This window comes from Lactuca serriola, chromosome 5, assembly GCF_051521515.1.
Source record: "Lactuca serriola cultivar US96UC23 chromosome 5, Lser_US96UC23_V15, whole genome shotgun sequence".
NCBI classification, from domain to species: Eukaryota; Viridiplantae; Streptophyta; class Magnoliopsida; order Asterales; family Asteraceae; genus Lactuca; species Lactuca serriola.
Genome location: NC_136412.1, coordinates 357,580,178 through 357,599,820, shown reverse-complemented (window position 1 = coordinate 357,599,820; position 19,643 = coordinate 357,580,178).

Below are 19,643 nucleotides of genomic sequence, written 5' to 3'. Positions count from 1 at the left end.
GAAGAAGGAGTCCATAATAACGACTTATTTGGTAACTCGAGGGTTACGATTGAAAGTACAATATAGTACGATAGGCAGATGAGAGATTTGGCATCTTCTGCGGTCCAGAAAGCCATAGAGTTAAATACTCTTTCGAGGAAACATAGAAGTTACGGTTATTACCTAGGATGAATAAATAACGTGTGGAATCATTATACAAGTTTTATTTTCGTTGATGATTCCGGGACGTAATCATCCTAAGGGGGAGATAATTGTAACGCCCGTTGATCAGGGCTAGTCAATTTAGAGACGATAGGCGTCAAAAATGAATTTTTGATGAAATATTATTTAGAATGAATAATCTTAACTAAGTTATAGTATATGTTACAAGGTTTTCGTGCATATAAAGAACGCCGAAATCCGAGTTATAACGAAGAAGTTATGACCTGTTAAAGTTTCGCGACAGAACCGACACGACACAGCGCGACGTAAAAAGTGAATTTACGTTAGAGCGGTTTTTAGCCGAAGCAATCTAAACGAGGATCGAAGGTCTCGTTGTTGGTATCAAAGTGACAAAAAGTTAGGCGAGAACGGACATCAAACGAAGAAGTTATTAAGTTATAACGAAGTTTTTCTGTCGCGGCCTATTAACAATAAATAATAAAAATAAAGTCAAAATTAGCCGACGGAGTCTAAACGAAAGTTGTAGAGCGTAGTCTCACCTTCGCGTGGATATAAAGAACGTCGAAAACTGAGTTCGTATGAAGAATATATGAATTTCCGAAGTTTCTTAAATATTTTGTATTTAAATTAAATCTTTAATTCGGAGGCATTATCCGAAGGAGTCACCGATCTGATCCGAGTTACGCCCCGCGTACACCGAAGGTGTCGACACTCGCAGCAAGTGGCTCGGATGACGCATGCAATGACGATTTCGGAAGCAGTACGCCCCGCGTACTCCGAGGCTCCAGCCTCCTATAAATAGGATCCGAAGGCAACCGATTCTTTTGTTCATTTTCTCTCTTCTCTCTCCCGTTTTTCATCGTTTTGCGTGCCAGTAATACCCCGAAGATATCGTAAAAAGTGAATTTACGTTAGAGCGGTTTTTAGCCGAAGCAATCTAAACGAGGATCGAAGGTCTCGTTGTTGGTATCAAAGCGACAAAAAGTTAGGCGAGAACGGACGTCAAACGAAGAAGTTATTAAGTTATAACGAAGTTTTTCTGTCGCGGCCTATTAACAATAAATAATAAAAATAAAATCAAAATTAGCCGACGGAGTCTAAACGAAAGTTGTAGAGCGTAGTCTCACCTTCGCGTGGATATAAAGAACGTCGAAAACGGAGTTCGTATGAAGAATATATGAATTTCCGAAGTTTCTTAAATATTTTTTATTTAAATTAAATCTTTAATTCGGAGGCATTATCCGAAGGAGTCACCGATCTGATTCGAGGTACGCCCCGCGTACGCCGAAGGTGTCGACACTCGCAGCAAGTGGCTCGGATGACGCATGCAATGACGATTTCGGAAGCAGTACGCCCCGCGTACTCCGAGGCTCCAGCCTCCTATAAATAGGATCCGAAGGCAGCCGATTCTTTTGTTCATTTTCTCTCTTCTCTCTCCCGTTTTGCATCGTTTTGTGTGTCAGTAATACCCCGAAGCCCCGGTATCATACTCGAGCCCCGAGGCAAGTCCCGAGATCCCGAAGATCCCGAGAAGTGCGGTTCCCGAGCCGAAGCTCTGCCCGCGAGAACTTCGATTTTTTTGAAGATATTCCAAATCTGCTAAGGATTACTACTTCTGCAAGTCATAGTGCTGTCCGATCATCTTCTGATCAAGTGAGTGTATACTACCTTTCATAAACACGATAATTATACAAGTATGGTTCGAGTGTATTAAGTATATTGTTGTTTATATGTGTGAGTGTGTGGTTACTTTCTTCTAACGCATAATTATGAAGTATTTTATACGAAATACGTGTTATGTGTATAATTTTTGTTGTTATGTGTGTGAATGTATATTCACTTTCTTCTATCTCATAGATCTGATTTATTCTCTATGAAATACGTGTTATGTGAGTGTGCCTCATCTGTTATGTGGAATAGGTATTGAATGAGAATGTTATACAGGTTTTAAACTATGTATCAAAATATATATTTTTATCTACTAATATGTTGGGTGGAACATGGGTAGATAGTTGATGTGTGAGAAACAGAAGAGAGGCCCCGATGTTGTTGTTGTTGATCTAGTTATTCAGCGAGTATGAATTAGAACAAGAGGTTAATTTTAGATCCGGGAGTATGGATCAGGTAAAGAGATAAAACTTGTTATTAGTTCGGGAGTATGGATTAAGACTAAGTTAATTGTCCCTAGTCCGGGAGTATGGATTGGGCACAGTTATTGATCCGGGAGTATGGATCAGATTAGGGTTAGGGTATAGTTAATTGTACTTATTCCGGGAGTATGGATTGGGTACAATTATTGATTCAGGAGTATGGATCAGATCAGGAGGTTAGTTTTAGATCCGTGAGTATGGATCAAGTAGTTTTAGATCCGTGAGTATGGATCGGTGAAGAGGATAGTTTTAGATCCATGAGTAGGGATCGGGTAAAGAGGAAAATTGTAGATACGAGAGTTTAGATCATGTCATTGTGAGGATCGATGGGGTGGGTTAAGAGTTGCCTTTATATGGTGAAATTGTGCAAGTTTGAATGTTCTATATTTATAAATATATGATATAACATTGTGGGATGAAAACCCTATATGCTTACCAGGCTCCCAAGCCTGACCCACTCAGTTTTCTTTGTATCACAGGTATTAATACGAAGACATATTTCACAGAGAGATTTAAAGGAGATATAAATCAATTGTGTAATTAAATGTAAGTTCTGTTTATGCTTATATGTCTGTATCGGAACATGACATCCCGAGGCTTTATTATTAAATGAAAAATACATTCCCTTTGAGAAATGTTTTGATAAGTTATTATCATGTCTTGGTTTGGGAACAAATTCCGCAACCGTTATCTTTAAAAGATTACCCTGATTTTATAAAACAAAGCATAAACAAAATCGGTCTTTTCTGGCCGTGAAAATGGGGATGTCACACGTACCAGGTCGTAAGACAGTTGGGTGCAAATGGATCTTCAAGAAGAAGACCAACATGGATGGGAAAGTACACACTTATAAAGCACGACTGGTTGTGAAGGGCTTTACTCAAACTCCAGGAGTTGACTATGATGAGACCTTCTCACCAGTAGCGAAGATTAAGTCTATTAGAGTGTTGTTAGCCATAGCTGCATTTCATGATTATGAAATATGGCAAATAGATGTCAAAACCGCCTTCCTTAATGGGAAGTTGGCTGAGGATGTTTACATGGCTCAGCCAGAGGGTTTTGTCGATCCAAAATACCCTAATAGAGTGTGTAAGCTTGAGAAATCCATTTAGGGATTGAAACAAGCATCTCACAGATGGAATCTTTGCTTTGATGAGAAAGTCAAAGAGTTTGGCTTTTATAGGAGTGAGGATGAGTCTTCTGTGTATGTCAGGGCTAGTGGGAGCATAGTTAGCTTCTTGGTGTTGTATATGGATGACATACTTCTCATAGGAAATGACATCCCAACTTTGCAGGAGGTTAAGTCCTGGATTGGGAAGTGTTTCGCTATGAAGGACCTTGGGGTAGCTACCTATATCCTAGGGATAAGGATATTGAGAGATAGGAGTAAAAGACTAATTGGACTTAGTCAAAGTACTTATGTGGATAAGGTACTGAAGAGGTTCAGTATGCAAGATTCCAAGAAAGGAGAATTACCAATCTAGAGTAATGCCATGCTAAGTAAGACTCAGAGTCCGAGTACAGAGGATGAGATAGCTGAGATGAGTCAGATACCATATGCTTTCGCTGTGGGCTCGATCATGTATGCTATGACTTGTACTCGCCCTGATGTGGCCTTTTCTTTGAGCATGGTCATTAGATATCAAGGGAACCCTGGCAAGGCACACTGGAAAGCGGTAAAGAACATTCTCAAGTATTGGCGGAGGACCAAGGACTGGGTCTTTACCCTTGGAGGCAGTGATGACTTGAGAGTGGAAGGATATAGTGATGCTAGCTTTCAAACTGATAGGGATAATTTCCGCTCTCAGTCAGGCTGGGTCTTTATCCTAAATGGAGGAGCAACTACTTGGAAAATTTCCAAGCAGGAGACAGTAGCTGATTCAACTTGTGAATCAGAGTACATAGCAACAAGCGAGGCAACAAAAGAGGCGACATGGCTAAGGAACTTCATCGGAGACCTTGGAGTTGTACCAGCTATAAAGGAGCCAATGGAAATTTTATGTGACAGTGAAAGTGCGGTTGCTTTGGCTAAAGAACCAAGAGATCACGGAAGATCTAGGCACATTGACAGAAAATACCATTTCATCATACATAGAATAGAAGAAGGACTCCTCGTGGCAAAGAGGGTATCATCAGATGAGAACCCAGTAGATCCCCCCACGAAGGGACTGAGCAGGGTTAAGCATTTACAGCATGTAAGGCGCATTGGGCTGAAGAATGATATTAGTTTCAATAACTAGATTCCTGAAACTTGTAAAATGTAATTGACATTTGATGATAAATAAAAGTTGTTATTTATTTATGAGTAAGGTGTTACAATCTTGTGTTGATTGTTTACTATGTTTCAATTTTGCATGTTTTTACTTCCAGAATAATTATGTTATTATTCAAACCATCCACAGTCAGTCAAACTTTGGAAGTAAGTATTGATTTAAGACTGTCATGAATTTGGCTTGTATGATTTGTCTAAAGTGCTTTAGACAATGCAATGGTTGCTACAACATTCATGAGTACTCATAAGGGCTGAGTATTGGATTCAACCCACGCTCACTTGCATCACTTCATGGAATTTATCTCGAGTGATCGTGAGACGGTAATATCATATAAATCTTCAAACCTAGAGATATGAGTTGTTGACTATGAGTTGGTTATTCATTGATTGTACGAAAACGCATTGGTAACTCGATGTTATAAAACGTGCCTTTGTGAGTAATTCAATAAGTAGTTAGTACAAGTATATCAGTCGAAGTTTATTTGTTCCTTCTAGAAATAGAAGCGATATCTGGGCCCCTCGATGATTTGGTTTTGACCTATGTACCGGGCCGGTCAAAACCTAATTGATGTGTTCAATTTAGTTCTATGTCGAAACAAATTAGAGATCGAGAAACAAATGTTGGACAATAAGTAAGACCATGTTCCATGTGTTTGTCCGGCTGATATCATGAGAACAGAGGATTATATGATCACTTATCTTAAATGCCGTATCATCATCATCTCAGTTCCGAGAGACTTTGAAAGAGCTACGATTGCTAGTCGGATTTTGAAGTCATATTTGCAAATATAGTTATTAGACTTATCTAAGTGGGAGACTGTTGGATATAGTGTCTAAGTCCATAACTTTATTTGGTATGTACTTGACCCGACCCGACATGGTCCATTTGGGTTGCATGGCATTGCAATACTTGGATAGACTAAATGAGAGAATAAGGCACTTATGATTATTAATATATTATAAGTTCTAATATATTAATAATAGTATTATTTAATTAGTATTGATCAAGTATTAATCTAGTATTAATTTGGTGATCAAAGTGAGACTAATTAAATATATGAGGTTGATTATGACAATAATCAATTCTTTTATGGTGGATTAATGATCCATGGTTTATGGGTTATGGATGTAACCATTTGGAGCTCCATGGATAGTCCATGGGAGTTACAAACGCATGGGTCATGAGAAATGAAGAGTCATGACAATTATAGGTCTTCATGATGAAACCCTAATTATGACACCACTATAAAAGGGGCCCTTTGGCTAGCAAAATCGTGACCTAGTGTTACTAGAGAGGGCATAACCGATTTTGAGTGCTAAAAGTATTCTCTCAAGTTATTCCAAGTTTTGTGGTGTTGTGTGAAGAATTTGAGGCACAACATTTGGGGTGCTAGGCTCACAAAGTCTTGAAGGAATCCAAGCAACAACAAGGTATGTATTTCTACTAGTTTTATGTTTTATGTAATCCTCATGCCATGCTAGTTAGGAAATAACCTTGAAAAAGAAATTTGCATGTATATAGAGAAAACATAGATTCAAGGTTATTAGGGTTGCATGTACACTTAGGAAGTGTTAGAATGCTCAAAACCCATCAGAACCTTCCAAAGTCCAAGATCTGAAGCCATAACTCCACATTACACCCCACAACCCTAAAATGGCTTAGAAATGCCCTAAAGATACCAAAATCCAAGCCCTAAAGTTGATTAAACACATGGAAAGCCAAGATTGAAGCTTTTTACCTTAAGTGAGTTGGAAATGGAACACAATATATGGATCTTCTAGCTTCAACTTGAACTCCCAAGCTCCATTCTTCTTCTCAAGCTTCACAACCTCCAAAATGCACAAAAATGGCTTAAGAGCACTCAAACAAGGCTAGGGTTTCAATTTAAGGTGTTCTGGAAGTGTTAGGGGCGATGGAGGCTGAGATGGGTAGAGATAAGAAGTTTAAATAGGGTGCAAACCCTCAAATTTAGGGTTTCACTCAAACAGCGTCTACTTGCCGAGTCGGTATTCCGATTTGTCGAGGAGATCACTTAAACATCCCGCGAATCACTAGTCTACTCGACGAGTTGGCCCCCCAACTCGTCGAGTCCCGGGGAAAATTATAAGACTTACTTGAAATAAATGCATACTAGGAATCAGGTGTTATAATCTTATTATTTTGAATCATAACGATATTATGTATCATACATTTTTGGATCATATTAATTTAGATCATTTTAATTTGCATCATAATATATTTAACTAAATAATGTTTTTGTTCAATACAACATTTGGATGATTATATTTTTGGAATCATTTAATTTTGAATCATCAAAATATTTGAATCAAAATATTTTTAGATCATAACAAGTTAACAATCATAAACATATTGAATCATAATATTTTTGAATCTTAAATATTTTGAATCATCTCTATTGTAACATCCCCCTCTGGCATGTATCACAATATTGTCCGCTTTGGGCCACTCGGCACGTATCATAATATTGTCCACTTTCAACATAATTATTCAAATCTAGGATCCACAATCATAACTCAATATCAAGAGTGTGTGTACAATCACGTCGGTGCCTTCTCGCGATCCTCGGAAGTACCTGAAACACAAAACACATAACACGGTGAGCACGAATGCTTAGTGAGTTCCCCAAAATACCACATACAAAAAATTCGCCACTCGAGGCTAAACTCTATAGGACCTTCCGGCCCATGTGTCTCAGCAGGACCCTCCAGTCTTGTAGCTCGTTGGACCCTCTGGTCCGGTCTAGATCGTTAGACCCTCCAGTCTGGTCTGATTGAGAACCCTCTGGCCTTATAGTTTGTTGGACCCTCCGGTCCGGTCTAATCAACAATAATATAGCATACAATACATATCACACAATCATGCATAACTCAACAAGCACATAAGACCCTCTGGTCACATAAAACTACCACTCTAGGTAATGTATAGTGACAAGACTCACCTCGGGTAAACTCGAATGATCTCGAACTCGAAACACTGATCTAGCCTCCGCCTAATCACATACAAAAATTATCTCTAATTAACAATGGCTCTCAAAGGCTAGGCTAATCCCTTCCTATGCTCTCTCAGAAGGGTAAAAGACCATTCTACCCCTCCAATGGTCCAAAAGTCCACTTGTTCACTAAATCCTAAAAGTCAACGAAAGTCAACCCTAAGGAGTACGCGGCGCATAACAACTCTGTACGTTGGGTGTACTTGGATGCTATACAGAATCAGGGACACTCGACCTCTACGCTGCGCGTATTGGGATTACGCCCAACGTACGCCCAGTTTTCACAATCTTCATGATTTTGTTCTTAATCGATTAAGACACAAGCTCATATCCCATATCTAGTCACTCTAATGCCTCTTAATCCATAAAGTCAGAGACTTTACACCTTTACATGGCTATAAAGGTCATCATCATCCAAATCACACCACTTCCTTCACTAAGGAGCTCATATCCAAAGTTTGTCCTCCAACTCTAGCTCCTTTAATAGCTCCTCCTTCTTTTCAAAAGCACACAAGAACACATTCAAGCTCAAACACACTCACACAAGCTCTAGAACGAGGGTTAGGGCACACTTAAGGTTTTGCTCTCTGGAAATGGTGGCTAAAAGTGAGGCCATAACGTTTCTTATATAGGGCTCACCCCAACCATTAGGGTTTCAATCTGAACCTAGTACGCCCATCATACACTATGGTACGCCTAGCGTACCGGGTAGCCTCCGCATCAAGAACACGCTCATGAGTACGCGCGACGTACTCTCCCTTATGCCAAACGTACTTAAAAGCCATACATTCTTTTCAAGGACTAATTTGGACAACTCGAGGAAAGAAAAGGATCAAAGAGATATACCTGAATTCTGAGATGTTACAATTCCACCCCACTAGAACTAGACTTCGCCCCCGAAGTCATGCTCTGCAAACAACTCTGGATACTGCTCCCGCATCTCTGACTCAGATTCCCAAGTCATCTCGGACCCTCTCCAATGTTGCCACCGGACCTGAACCAAGGGTATTTCTTTGTTCCTCAAAGTCTTCACCTTGTGATCCACAATCGCGATCGGTCTCTCAATATAACTCAGGCCCGCATCCACCTGAATGTCCTCTAGTGGAACCACCGCCGTCTCATCGGCCACACGCTTCCTCAATTGTGACACATGAAAGGTGTTATGAATCTGAATGAACTCTTCAGGTAGCTCTAAATGAAAGGCTACCTTACCTACTCTAGCGGTCACTCTGAAAGGACCAATGTATCGGTGTCCTAGCTTGCTCCTCTTACTGAACTGAATCACCCCCTTCCACGGGGATACTTTCAGGAGAACGAAATCCCTAACCTGGAACTCAAGCTCGGATCGGCATCTATCCACGTAAATCTTCTAACGACTCTGAGCCGTTTGCAACCTCTGTCTGACCTAATGTATCTGCTCGGTCGTCTTCAGCACTATATCAGTGCCACCCATAATTCTCTGCCCCACCTCTCCCCAATAGATGGGAGTACGACACCTCCTCCCATAAAAAAGCTTAAAGGGAAGCATACCAATGCTCAAGTGATGTCTGTTGTTATGGGAAAACTCAGCCAAGGGTAGGTATGTGTCCCAGCTCCCACTGAAGTCCATAACGCATGCCCGAGGCATGTCCTCGAGCGTCTGAATTGTCCGCTCACTCTATCCGTCTGTCTGTGGGTGGTAGGCGGTACTAAAATGCAATCGCTTTCCCAACTCCTCATGGAACTTCTTCCAGAATCTGGAAGTAAAACGCACATCCTGATCCGACACTATGGGCGTCGACACTCCATGCCGAGCTACCACCTCTCGCACATAAATCTCTGCTAGCCTTTTAGCAGAAGATCTCTCACTAATAGCAAGGAAGTGAGCACTCTTCGTCAACCGATCCACAATCACCCAGATCGCGTCAACTCTACGCGCCGTTCTCGGTAATTTGGTGATAAAGTCCATCAAGATCTGCTCCCACTTCCACTGGAGAATCTCCAAAGGCTGAAATGGACCATGTAGACGTTGGTGCTCTGCTTTGACCCGGCGGCAGGTCATGCACCTCTCTACTACCCACGCGACGTCCCTCTTCATACATGGCCACCAATAGTCTCCTTTCAGATCCAAATACATCTTAGTGGCCCTGGGATGGATCGAAAATCTCGACCTATGCACCTCCTCCATCAAAGTGCTACCAGATCCGCCCGTATAAGGCACCGAAATCCGACCTTGAAAGCTCATAAGTCCTCAGCTATCCATCATAAACTCGGATACCTGGCAGATCACCCGCTCCTTCTTGTGGTTCTCCAGTCTCATGGCTTCCGCCTGGGCCTCTCGAATGGTATCCAATACCAGAGTCATCACTGTCATCCTCATGCATATATCCCGAATCGGGGCACTCTCCGCCTTGCGGCTCAGGGCATCGGCTACCACGTTAGCCTTGCCCGAGTGATACAGAATCTCACAATCATAATCTTTTACCACGTCCAACCACCTTCTCTGGCGCATATTCAGGTTAGGCTGATCCATCAGATACTTCAAGCTCTTGTGGTCCATGTAAATGGTACACCGAACCCCGTACAAGTAATGGCGCCAGATCTTGAGGGTGAAAACGACTGCCCCCAACTCTAAATCATGGGTGGGATATCTCGTCTCGTGAGGCTTCAGCTGCCTCGATGCATATGCTATCATGTGCCCTTTCTGCATCAACACTGAACCTAACCCTGATATAGATGCATCGCAGTAAACCATGAAGTCCTCCATTCCCTCAGGAAGAGCTAACACTGGAGCTTCGCACAATCTCTGGCGAAGAGTCTCAAACGAGGTTTGCTGCTCGGGACCCCAAACAAAAGCAACGCCCTTCCGGGTCAACTTGGTGAGAGGAACAACAATCTTGGAGAAATCTCTGATAAACCTCCGGTAGTAGCCGGCCAACCCCAGAAAACTCCTGATCTCGGTGGGGGATCTCGGAACCTCCCAACTCATAACCGCCTCAATCTTGGCCGGGTCGACCAAAATCCCATTTTGATTAACGAGGTGTCCCAAGAACTGGACCTCTCGTAACCAGAAATCACACTTGGAGAATTTGGCATAAAGCCTCTCCAATCTCAATACTCCGAGGACCTCTCTCAAATGCTCCTCATGCTGTTCTCTAGACCTTGAATATACCAAAATATTTTTGACGAAAACAATCATCGAACGATCCAACATAGGCATGCATACCCGGTTCATGAGATCCATGAACGCTGCTGGTGCATTTGTGAGCCCGAAAAACATCACCACGAACTTGTAATGCCCATAACGAGTTCTAAATTCTATCTTCTAAATATCCTCCTCACGAACCCTCATCTCGTGATAACCAGACCTCAAATTGATCTTGGAAAACCAAGATGCACCTTGCAACTGATCAAACAGATCGTCAATCCTCGAGAGTGGATAACGGTTTTTGACTGTCAGCTTGTTCAACTCCCGATAATCAATGCGCATCCGGTGCGAGCCATCCTTTTTCTTGACAAAAAGGATCGGTTCTCCCCACGGCGAGCTACTCGGCTGGATAAATCCCTTTCCTAACAGCTCCTGAAGTTGCGAGAATAACTCCTGCATTTCTGGCGGCGCAAGGCGATAGGGTGCCTTGGCGATAGGTGCCGCCCCTGGAAGCAAATCAATGTGAAACTCCACTTGCATCTCGCGAGGCACACCCGGTAACTCCTCGGGGAAAACGTCTGGAAACTTGCTAACCACCGGAACCTCAGCGAAAGTACTCGGTCTATCCGTAACATCCCGCGTATCCGACACATATGCTAGAAAACCCATGCAACCCTGCTGCAAGCTCTACCTCGCTTGAGCACCCGAACAAAATGTTGACCCAGATCGGTTACCCTCGTCGAATATTGTAAGTACTCCCCCACTAGAGTTTTGGATGGTCACCAGCTGATGCTCACAGTCGATCATTGCTCCGAATCGGCTCAACCAGTCCATGCCCACGATGACACAGACATCCCCCATCGCGATAGGTACTAAATCTATCGGAAACTCGACTCCAAAAATCTCAAGCACACATCCCCGGATCACATCAGTCGCAAAAAACACATGTTCATCAGCTATGGAGACTCTCAAAGGTTGACTCAATGCCTCACGTCGGATACTGATGTGACGACTAAATGCTAGCGATACGAAATATCGACTCGCACCCGAGTCAAACAGCACCAAAGTAGGTATAGAACTCACAAGAAAAGTACCTAAACATATCACAAATAAGTACCATATATAAAGAAAAGAATAAGCAAAAGATCACATACTAGCCACAACATCGGGTGTTGCGCGGACCTCCACTGTCAACTGGAAGGCTCTGTCGCGAGCCTTCGGTGCCTCGGCTTTGACGGGCCGACTCTCTGTAGCTCGAGTAGTAGAAGGCGTAGTGATGTGTGTAAAATGCACTTGTTTTATCCCTACTTTTATTAATATATTTAGCACACAAGGCAGTGAACCTGTCTTTTAGTGGTATAGTTTAGTAAGTAAGGTATCGAACTCAGGGAACGGAAAATTAAACTAATAACTAATTTTAACTAAAACAATTAATGAAAGTAAAAGGTTTTTCTTCTAGTTTTACAAGACTAGAAACTTAAGCAACACTTAATTAACTAATTCACTCCTATGGTTATTTGTATTTATGATAGATTAATTGTTATTGGCTACCAATTATAGTGGTTAGGTTCATGTTCATTACTCGTAACCCTTAGACAATTAACTAATTTAAGCGGTGATCAAGTGTTTAAACTAATTAATTCCCTAGATTAATGATTTGGATTAAATAAGATTTGTAGTGGTTAATCAATTTAGTGATTCAATTAACCTCTTGTTTGATGGTTTCTCAAACAAGCTCACACATTAATCTAATTATTGTCTTATTAATCTTAGTTTCATAATCATTATTCCTAAGCATATGAATTAGTGTTCACATAGACATATGAGGTTAACAACTAAGAGATGTTCATGCAGCTTAATTGTCTTCCAATTAACAGAAAATAATCATGATTAATGCATAAGGGTCTTTAACAAACTTAATTTAATAGATCACCAATAAACAATTAATCAAAAACTAAGAATTAAACCATAGGAGTTCCTTGGTATTCCCCAAACAGAAACAAAAACGAAATTAGCTCATAGTTGCAGTAAAATCACAAACAAAAACAAGTTTAACTAGATTAGACATACTCAAATCCTAAAGCTAAATGGAATGATTAACCTAGTTGCTTCAATTCTTCAAAAGGTTGAAGATTAGAATTCCTCAGCATCTTCCTGGTTTCTCAATCGTAGAAGGATCTTCAAAAATCGCCAGAAAAAGTAGTCCCATCGGATAAAGGCTTGGTTTTTATAGATATCTCAAAACAGGGTGTACTCGGCGAGTAGCAGACCCAACTCGCCGAGTAGACTCGTTGTTATCCGTCTTAAAGCAGGAGTCGTGGCTATCTTCTGGAATATTCAGCTGGACTCGCCGAGTAGACCCGTGTACTCGCCGAGTAGTTGAACTTTTGTCCCTCAATCTTCACTCTTTGGCCTTCAATTGCTTTCGCTTGTTCCCTTTCACTCCCAAGCATGTCTTTTGGACTGAAAACAAAATTTAAACAATATTAAGTACCTTTTGTCCATATTATTCACATAATTAGTTAAAAATGAATAAAAATGTATGCTAAATAACTAACTAATTATGCACATATCAAATTACCCCACACTTGACTTTTGCTTGCCCCAAAGCAAAACTAAATTTTAAACATATTAAAATCACATATGACAACTCCAATCTAACCCAGCTATTATGCCAAGACCGCAACGCATGCATTTGTGTCTAAAATTTTTCCTAAGGACCCCCCATAATCCAAATACTCACAATCCTCATAAACATTCGCCCACTCACCCCGAATTATGCTCATTTTATGCAACCCTCCGAATCCATCCGCAAAAAACCTCTTACCCTCAAGGTATTTTTAATTGAGCAACCCAAACATACATAATCTAGAATTACAACTTTTTGATACCACTATGAAGCTCTTTTAGAATTCTTCACTTCCTTTGATAATTTGATCTTTGATCTATTTGAATTCACCACCTTTATTGTTTGATTTTTGGTATCTTCAACTTTTTGAATCTTCGGAATTTTGATCTTTTGATCTTCACTTTATTTGCTCCAAAATTCTTCAAATTTTCTTGTAATTCTCTCTTTTTTTTACATGTACCTCTTTTTTTTTTTCACTCAAATCCCTACATGCTTAAGCAGGGGCGCTCAACCTCAACCTTTATTGGCTAACGATAACAATCTTCCTGGATACATTTCAGGTTTAGGCTGCTAAACGTATTGCATCTCTCAGGCTGAGCAAGGTCGTGTTTTTGTCCCATGATTTCACTGGAATAAGGAGGCCACAAATGCACTAGAACGTGTATAGGCTCAACTAAACATTTGGGTTTTCATGCAATTATCAACACAATTCTAACATGGAATCCTAATTTTACTTTTACCAAAATTTCCTAAATTAAATCCTAAGTAATATTTTTTTAGTTTTTTTAAAATTAGTCTAAATTAAGATTCTAAATTTTCTAATATGTAACCAACCCCCTACCCCACACTTATTTTATGCAATTCCCTCATTGCATACTATGCAAAAAAAATAAAAATGCAAATATATAGAGGGAATTGTAACAAACTCCCCTGGGGTAGCAGTCGATAGGTTGATACTCTCTTCTTTAGCTCCTTCTTCTCTTGACTTTAGCCATAGGAACAGCTCATCCATGGCTCGGGTGTCAAATCTCGTGTGGTTGATAGCTTGAAAATTTCACAGAACAAGCTTCTTAAGAAAATCTCCAGTGGTAATTCCTCCCAAAAAGTGAGTAAATGTTGCAGTGAAAGTGCCCAAAGCAGTTCTGGAAATCGAAAATTGGCAATATACTCGGCGAGTAATAGCGTGGACTCGGCGAGTAGCTCGTGTCTTAGAACGATATCGTGTAATAACTCATGTACTCGCCGAGTAGAGTTTGTGCACTCGGCGAGTAGACATTGTGTTGCCAAAACTGGTTCAGCTGACGTTCCCTTTTACTCTGGTTCTGAAATTAGAAATGCAAACTGACCCTGTCTTCTAATTTCCTTCAGTAATAGCACATTCTATTGCTCTCAACTTTCACGGACTCAATCCTAAGGACAAAACTCCATTTTTTTTCTTGAAAATCTCTTAATCCCTTCTCGACCCTCACAAATTAGCATGCCTCCTAATCTTCTATCCTGAAAAAAAATAAACAACTAAAAGTGACAATAATAATCAACCCACAAAAACAAACATCATCCAAGTGTTTTAACATTTTTCCAAAACATAACCAAAACATCATAAGCATAAAAACATAAAAGAAAACAATTCTTCATCCTTCATCTTCCATATCGGCTCCTCCCGTGTCACTTCTTCCTTCTTCTTCTCTTCTCCTCATCCGCTCATCCCAATTCATAATATATGGACATCCGGGACCGGGTCTTGGGTCAATATTCATTTGTTGAAAAAGATATTCAAAAGATTGGTTATTATAGTTCACCCCTTGCCCAATGTCATCTAAGTAGCGGCGGTACTCTAATTGGTTCCATCCGTCATTGTCCTCCTCCACCGGAATAACCGGTGGATCTTCCCGCACCCGCTCGCTACGCTGTCAAACCCGCCTTCCGGACTCCTCGGGAATCGTCGGCTCGTCTTCATGTGGAATAGTGAAGGAATCTCCAAACTTATCGACTATCCTTGCCCTCCGATATAGTGCAGTGTTGAATGGTGGAGGGTGGATAACCGTGTGTGCCCGAGCTTGTGGCAAATCTAAAATCCCATACGACCTCGCTAGCCTAGTCACAAACATGCCTCCATTGATTTTTGAGTTGACTTTTTCTTTAACCGCCCCGTCAGCGAGGAATTTGGCAATGCAATATGGGAGGTTGCAAAAGGCGTCGGGAGTAATGATACTCCATAAATAGAAGATGTCAAGGGTTGGGACCTTGTCCCAATCCTTCCTCTGGTTGATGGTGTTGGCAACAAATCGGTGAATAAGGCGGTGGATTGGTGAGCGAATGTGGCCTTCTTGGGCGGTGGAAGGAATATACACTCGGTTAGCGATCTGGTTCCACCATGTTGAGGCCACCACTGCCTCCGGAAGTTCTTTATGGCAGTTCTCCAAGAAAGCTTCAAAGTCTTCAGTCATCATCATGCTCTGGTCATAGATTCCTAACCTCCAAGAGAACTCAGCCATGCTGCATTGTCGCAGCTCCCCGCCCAAAGAAAAAGAGATTGTGTTGGAATTGTAATACTCACTACCACCTCGGAATGAGATGGTAGCAAAAAATTCCCAAAAGAACTCGACATACACGGATTCTTGAATCTTGAATAATTGTAACCACCCATCACACGTGATGGTGGTGTACCCCAAACTGCATTCTTTCACCAAATAAGGTGAAAGCTCCTCCTCCAACCCTACATTGCCCAGCCAACCCCAGTCAACCGCGTTTGGTAGATGAATTTCCTTTTACTTGAGGGCCTCCAATCTGTTTCTGGCCCTTGCTTGGGATGACTTAGAAGTTATGTGTTGAAAAGAAAGCCACGGGATATCACTCTGGCTCCCCCCCCCCCACGCGAAGACTGCCCCCTTCTGAACATTGTTCCTACATACAAACATCAAAAAACACACAAACAAACAATACCCAGTAATTAAAAGCAATGAAATTGGGTCTGAATAATCATCTACTCGCCGAGTACACGACCTACTCGGCGAGTAGGATGAACAACGAGACTGTATTGTCTCGGAACTGTGTATAGCGTCCAAAAGTCCAAATTTTCCACAGGGGTTTGTTGTAATGACCTATCTAACCATAAATCATAAAGAAATTCATCCTAATATTACCTAATTCATGGCTAATTCGAAACCCTAGAATTTGAGGAAACCCCTAAATCCGAAATCAAGCAAAATCGGGGCAAATCTATGTTAAAGATCGAACCTTTAATGAGTTTATAGTGTAAAGATATTACCTTTTTGGTTGAATGACGAGAATTGAGTAGAAAATTGGATACATTGGAAGAAATCGCGAAAATCGCCTGGGGCTGCTCGAGTATTTGCTGTGCACGGCGAGTATGAGGTGAAATGGGTGAAAAACTCTCTTTTTTACAGACTTATATTTCACCCGTGTAAATCGGCTACTCGCCGAGTATAAAGGACCTACTCGCCGAGTACATATGCAGTTACGCGTTTTTTCGGGTTACTCGGGCAGGTACTCGCCGAGTATACATGCCTACTCGGCAAGTAAACCTTACAGATTGAAAAAATTTGTGATAATTTTGAAAAATTTATGTATTTTCTCATTTTTTAAACCATCCACCCCACACTTTAGGCATTGCTTGTCCTCAAGCAGTTGTGTTCTCAAAATAGACGAAGAAAAGAAAAAATGAAAATAAAGAAAAGGAAAGAAAATGCAAACTTGAAACTCGGGTTGCCTCCCGAGAAGCGCTTCTTTTTAGGGAGTCATTAGCTGGACTCCTCCCCTTCTACGTGGTTGCAATCCTTTCCAGCAGCAGCAACTCTTCCATTCCTTTATTCCGGGGGACTCCTTCTTCATACTTTTTAACCCTATGACCATTGACCTTGAAAGGTGTGCCATCTCTTGATAATAGCTCTATAGCACCATGTGGAAACACCGTCTTCACTATAAAAGGCCCATCCCACCTTGACTTGAGTTTTCCCGAGAAAAGCTTTAGTCTTGAGTTAAAGAGCAACACTTTTTGGCCTTCATGAATTTATTTATCTTTAATCCTTTTGTCATGCCACATCTTGGTCTTCTCTTTATAAATCCATGAACTAGAGTATGCATCATTCCTTAGCTCTTCAAGAGCATTCATTTGCATTAATCGGTTGCTCTTTAGTTCCTCCATGTTGAAATTACACCTCTTCAAAGCCCAAAACGCCTTGTGTTCTAGCTCCACCGGTAAATGACATTGCTTTCCATAAACTAACCTATATGGTGTGGTACCAATAGGTGTTTTGAAAGCTGTACGAAAAGCCCAAAGTGCATCATCTAGCTTATCCGACCATTCCTTGCGATTGCTCCCCACCGATTTCTCCAAAATTCGCTTTAAGGCTCGATTTGTTACTTCGGTTTGTCCACTAGTTTGTGGATGGTATGATGTGGAAAACTTATGGGTGACCCCATATTTCTTTAACACCTTTTCCATTTGATCATTGGCAAAATGTGTGCCTCGGTCACTTATAAGGGATTTCGGGACTCCAAATCGTGAAAATAGTTTCTTTAAAAACCGTACTACCACCCGTCCGTCATTTGTTGGTAATGCTTGTGCTTCCGCCCATTTGGATACGTAATCCACTGCCACTAGTATGTATTTGTTTCCTTTGGACATGGGAAATGGTCCCATGAAGTCAATTCCCCACACATCGACACCTCGCATACTTGGATACTATGTTGTGGCATTTCATTTCGAGATGAAATGTTACCCACCCTTTGACAAGCATCACATTTTTTGACAAATTGGGTTGCATCTTTAAAAATTGTGGGCCAATAAAACCCAATGTCAAAGATCTTCTTTGTCGTGTAGTGTGCTCCATGATGTCCACCCGTGGGCCCGCTATGACAATGCTCTAGTATTTTCCGGCTTTCCTTCCCGAATACACATATGATCCCATCCACACAGCTTCGGAAGAGGTATGGCTAATCCCAAAAGTAATATTTTAATTCAACAAAGAATTTCTTCTTTTGTTGACTGCTAAAATCTTTCGGGATGTATTTTGTAGCTAAATAATTAGTCATGTCCGCGAACCATGGCTCTTCTCCCACTGTCACCATAATGTACTCGTCCGGGAAGTCGTCTCCAACTTTATCTTCTTGCAATTGCGGGTTCTCAAGCCTGGACAAGTGGTCAGCTGCTACATTCTCCATTCCCTTCTTGTCTCGTATCTCTATGTCAAATTCTTGAAGAAGTAGCACCCATCATATCAGTCTTGGCTTGGCATCCTGTTTGGAAAACAAATACTTGATAGCCGAGTGGTCAGTAAAAACAGTAGTTTTAGATAAAACTAAATAAGGGCGGAATTTGTCAAAGGCATACACCACATCTAATAATTCTTTTTCAGTGGTGGTGTAATTTTCTTGGGCTGGGTTTAGAGTCTTGCTAGCATAATATATGGGTTGAAAGTGCTTATCAACCCTTTGACCAAGGACAACTCCTAATGCATAGTCACTAGCATCACACATAATCTCAAAAGGTAAGTTGCAATTTGGTGCAATAATGATCGGGGCATTAGTTAGTTTTTCCTTTAAAAATTCAAATGCCTCTAAACATTCTTTAGTAAAATTAAATGGTGCATCTTTTAGTAGCAATTGGGTTAGAGGTCTAGTTATTTTGGAAAAATCTTTTATGAAACGCCGGTAAAAACCCGCGTGTCCTAGAAAACTCCTAATGCCCTTCACATTAGTTGGTGGGGGTAATTTGGCAATAGTGTCTATATTTGCCCTATCCACTTCAATTCCCATTTTGGAAATCTTGTGGCCCAACACTATACCCTCCTTGACCATAAAATGACATTTCTACCAATTGAGGACCAAATCGGTTTTTTCACACCTAGCAAGCATTAAATCAAGATTAGTGAGACAATCATGGAAAGAAGATCCAAAAACGGAAAAACCGTCCATAAAAACTTCCATGAATTTTTCCACCATATCGTGGAATATGGCTGTCATACACCTTTGAAAAGTCACGGGTGCATTGCATAACCCAAAAGGCATGCGTCTATAAGCAAAAGTCCCACTTGGGCAAGTGAATATGGTCTTTTCTTGGTCCATTGGGTCTATGGGTATTTGAAAATAACCCGAAAATCCATCTAGAAAGCAATAATAGCTATGGCCCGATAGTCTTTCTAACATTTGATCAATAAAAGGTAAGGGAAAATGGTCTTTACGAGTGGCATCGTTTAGCTTTCGTTAATCGATTCACACTCTCCAACTGGTTACCGTTCGTGTCGGAATTAGCTTGTTCTTTTCGTTGGTT